General features: G+C 34.1%; 1 pseudogene; it reads right to left on the bottom strand.

Annotated features, from left to right (window-relative positions):
* Positions 1-534: 534 nt before the first annotated feature.
* Positions 535-1,340, bottom strand: LOC131875282 (probable inorganic phosphate transporter 1-2; annotated as a pseudogene).
* Positions 1,341-5,091: the final 3,751 nt, after the last annotated feature.

Below are 5,091 nucleotides of genomic sequence, written 5' to 3'. Positions count from 1 at the left end.
GTTCGTAAGAGCCACCACAAGATAGTTGTAGCTTGATGTTGGTAGAGTGTGTATCCAAAAGCATGAAAAGAGCAATGTGATATCAAGAGCATAACAAGAGCCGAGAGCCAAGAACCCAAAGTGGGAACCCTCCAAAATGAGCTAGGAAGGGTTCTTAAACTCGGAAGAGGTGGGGAGAACCATTACACGAAATGTGAGCCAAAGGACACGCATCGGCCAGCTCCAACTCTCTACTAGATTTAAAATTCCGCCCACTTTTTGGGACGTTAGCGTGGCGCGGGGACATCCCCGCGTTGTGCCTCCATCCATCCAAAAATAGGCCCAAAGGTGTTTTCTAAGCATTTCCAGACGCTTTGTCATTTGAGCCTATGATGCCAAAATAGTGCAATTTTGATTATAGATGCATCGAGCGCCATGCATAAGTGTCATAAATGCACTTGGTGCAATTTAGGACACTACAGAGACATACAAGAACCCAAATGCAAAGAAAAATGTGAGACAATGGTTCGTCAAAAACCAATATCGATGAGGTTTTTAAAGCCAGTAACTTTCATAAGGAATGGCGAGGGCGAACAGGAAAATTGACATAAAGAAAAACCCAATTGCCTGAATTTTAAATCTCCCAATACGATCTATAAGAACAATAGTAAATATTTACCCTGACAGAGTTCCACACAAGGCAATCAGCGCCTGGGCTTATGCAGTGCGAAAAACTTCATCCAAAGGCTTTGTATACTCGCACTGACTCTTCAACCCTACAACCTTATATATATCGTTCTGAAACAGATTGCCGCTGTAGAACGCAATATCCACGAAAAAACAAGTGGACGTCGTGCTTAGCAACTCTACCCCATGCCGCTTCAGGAAAGCCATGGAAAACAATCCAAACTCTAGACATATCCTCTTCGGCTTGCCTTGCGTCCCTTGCGACCAAATCCGTGTAGCGGGCGGTCTCCGGCATTCTCATTCGCCAGTAAAACGTGAAACCTGCGGGAACGGCTCGCAGAAATAAGATTATTCGCTACACCGCGTCCTTTTGCTCGAATGATAGCTTATTGCCCGCGTCCGTAGGCCCTCTTTCTTCCCATTCTGTCTCCAAGCCAACCTAAGAAGAGTTGGCCTGCGAATGCCCCACATAGAGCGATTCCATTGACGAGGGCTTTCACGTGAATGAGCATCCCATTTTTATAATAGATGTTTCCCAGAAGATTGGAAACATGCGGGATGCAGAAGAGATCGTAGGCATCCGTGAAAAAGCTCATGCCTGTGATAAATATTGCAGTGAAATGATACAACTGCGTACGCGCCGAGTCGAGGGCAGAAAGTACCTTGAGCGGCATTGTTCGCGACTTCAAAGTTCAAACGCTTCCCCCGGAATTACAGTGAATTAGGAATTACGTAGCTCCGTTCTCTCAGTAGTCAGATATTTCTCTGTGTATCACAAGAATAAACTGGTTTTTGTGACATTCATGGTTGCGAGGAAGTCCATTAGAGTTGAGACTGCCGAAGCCTTGGACAAACCTAAAGAAGTATCAATTATTTTAGGCTAGTCTAGAATTGATTGACTATTAAATATCATTTCATGTAATGGTCAAACAGTCAATGGGTCTTCGAGTTCACAGGAATCAATCACTTTTGCCTTTAGCTAAAAAAAAAATAGCACTTGCACTTTTCATGAGGTGTAATAGTTATGTGAATATGGCAGACAAAAGTTAGAAGAAATGATTATTGTTTATGTTAAGAGTAATTATCTAGAATATAATATTTTGAAATGTTAAAAAATATTGAACAAATAAAAAAACAAAAATAATATTTTTAAATATAAATTTATATTAATTTTTTTTTTAATTGATATTAAAAATATAAATATATATTAATATGATAATTTTTAAAAGTTAAAAATTATCAATCTTTAAATTTTTAATGTGAAAATATTAAAAAATTTTAAAAGTTAAAAATTTTCAATTTTTAAATTTATTAAATATTATATCTAAACTAACATTAATATTAGAAATTTAAAAAAAGTAATAGAACTAAAAGCCATGAAATATTAAAAAGATAAAACCTATTTAAACATCAAAAATCTTATGACAAGTTAGATGATTTTTGACATGAGGTCTAACATGAGTGAATTGTTGAAATTGTTGAAATGTTAAAAATATCATGATTGATGTGTGTAAAATAGCATATATGTGATATATGCTAGATCACATATGATATGATTGCAGCTTCAAAGGCTGATATTGTTCAAATCCGCTATTGTATTTGTCACTGGGTCTAACGAGGTTCTCACCTTGCTGCAAGGTCAACAAGTCCTCTTGGATGACCTATTGATAGTGGCTTATAATCTAAGTCTTTCGATAATAGAAAATATGTAAAATTTGTAATTTAATATATTACTATCATATATAAATAATACATAAACCAACAAGGAGAGGAATTTAGATTTACATATGAGTAAATAATTGTAAAAATTAAACCAATAAAGTCTCCAATAATATTACTTATCAAATTTTAAACAAATGAATATATTTTTGTATTATACTTGTGTAGGTTTTAACTTTTATAAATTTGTATGTTATGAATATATTTTTGTATTATACTTGTGTAGGTTTTAACTTTTATAAATTTGTATGTTCTAAAATATGTTAAATATGAGTTATTTGTAGTCACAGCTTCAAATATATTCAAATTTTTTTTAACAAAAAGCTTTTGTATTCTTTATAAGATTACACTTGCCAAAACTTATTTGTTTCATGCACAGACAAAGCAACAACAGTAATAAGAAGAAACAAAAAAAAAAAAAACATGGTTTTTTTACAGCGATGGACATACTCGTAGAAAATTTGCATTGTCAATATCTTTGTTCAGTGTAATTGTTTTGTAATTGTTTTATAATGTAGATTCTCTGTTTTGAAATCAAGAGCAATGTCATGCTAACCTTTCCTTATTCTTCCTTGTAGTGGGCTAAAGCCATTGCTAAATTTTCCCACTATTTTGACTATTCTCTTATTGTAATCCATTGCTAAATGAATTTCTAGACTCGAGGTTTTTAGGAATCTCACTTTTGTTGTTCACTCATTGGATTCAAAGTGTTATTGGTAAAACTAGAAACATTATAACCTTGGTTATTTATTGCTTGCAACTTGTAGTGGAGTAGAGTTAAGCACATGGGTCAAATGTGATGTAGTGTGATTGTGAACTTTGAAGTATTTCATTAATTATTTCAATCTCACAACACAACCTTTGAACTTTCATTATTACATGTTTGCATTGTCAATATCTTTGCTAATTGTAATTGTTTTAGAATGCAAATTTTCTGTTTTAAAATAAGGGACAATTATCATGCTCACCTTTCTATTTTCTTCTTTGCAGTTTTCTTAAACCACCACGAAGTTTTTCCATTATTCTCTGAACGTTTTCCAACTCGGTGTTCAATAGCTTTCCGGATTGTCATTCAGGGTTTTGGAAATCTAATAAATTGACTATTTTCACTCCTTCAATTCAGAGTGTTATTGTTCAATATAGTAACAATATGACCTTGGATTTTTACTGGTAACAATATTTGCAGTAGAGTAGAGTCAAGCACATGGGTCAAATGTGATGTAGTGTGACTATGAACTTTGAAGTATTTCATTGATTATCTCAACCTTCCAGTCTCTGAACTTCCATTAATAGATACACTCATGCCAATGACAAGTTGTTCAGGCATTTTTTATTTAACTGGCTATGTTTGTATTTTAAAATATCATCATTAAATGTAAACACTACAATAAATGAGAGTTGGAGAATCATCTTATCCGAATCCCTAACGAAGTATAAGGCCATTCATGATATTGTTCTGCTGTGATGAAAATTTGAATTTACTCTGACATCTGATGAATACGAAATGATTTCTCTGAAAGTGTGGTTTATCTTTGGATATTACTGTAAGGAAAATTGAACATGCTCTGGGTCTGATTACTCTTGCATCGTTAGATATGTCTCTATCCATTCAACTGAAATATCACAAGCTTTGCAAGGATATGCAGAATGCAGAGTTCAAGGCGGCAATGGCAAAAGAGGAAATTGTGAATAAAATTGAATCTGGGGTCAGAGAAAGGAATGCTATTAGTGTGTATGCAATGTATCACCCATCCTTGTTTACAGTAATATAGAGAATTTAAATTCCCTCTACGAGAACTTTGTGAGGTCCTTCATTATGTTGTTGTGATCCTCGAGCTCGAGAGCTAGAGTTTTGAATGCCATCGGGATCTTGAAAAGCACCGAAGTCTAAACCTAGTTTATGTACTCAAACAACCTATTGTTGTCGTCTTTGTTTTTTAAATCCTCCAATTTTGAGCTCGAGTATTTTGGCCTTTCGATAGATAGCTATCAAATACCTTATATTTGTTTTTCTTGTGGAATTGGAGCTCTAAACACCTCTTTTTGTCTGAGATGGAACTCCAGGATAACATCTGCTATTGAAAGTACACCAGGCTTTGATGCTGTTAATTTCGTGGACAATTTGTTTATTTACAAAAATATTTAAGCAGTAACACGAACATCATAAAGGGCTCCTGAGGAAGCTTGCAAAACTTTTTCTTATCACACATCACTATCGCCATTGACAAAATGGGGGCATTTTCTTGACGTAAAATTTTCTGGTAGCAGACTTTCCTAGCGTGAGATATTACATTTCCGCAGGTGGTTTCTTACATATAATAGCCTATCCGTTAATGACTTTGAGGATGACAAAATCCTCCGTAAAAATAGAAAAAATTAATGATAATTGTACATCTTACTTATATTAAAAAATATATGTTTTTTTTTACTACTCAAACTTAATTTTTGACTGTTGAATTGGATATATTAAAAGATAACAAAATTAATGTTATAATTTTAATATTTAATAATATGCTTCACTGCTATATATAAATAGTTATTATTTCTTCCTCCCTTGGATTGGTTTTTACCTCAACCAAAAGAGCGAAACCTCTTTAAATGAAGAAACATTTTGCACCCATGATCAAGTGTGGACTAATAGGCATAGTGAGTGTTGATATAGTTATGCTAGGATATAGTTGGGGTGCGTGAGAAGAGTTGGCAGAG

Source organism: Cryptomeria japonica, chromosome 4, assembly GCF_030272615.1.
Source record: "Cryptomeria japonica chromosome 4, Sugi_1.0, whole genome shotgun sequence".
In the NCBI taxonomy this organism is placed as follows: Eukaryota; Viridiplantae; Streptophyta; class Pinopsida; order Cupressales; family Cupressaceae; genus Cryptomeria; species Cryptomeria japonica.
The sequence above is the reverse complement of the archived record's forward strand: the minus strand, read 5'-3'. Positions and strand labels throughout refer to the sequence as shown.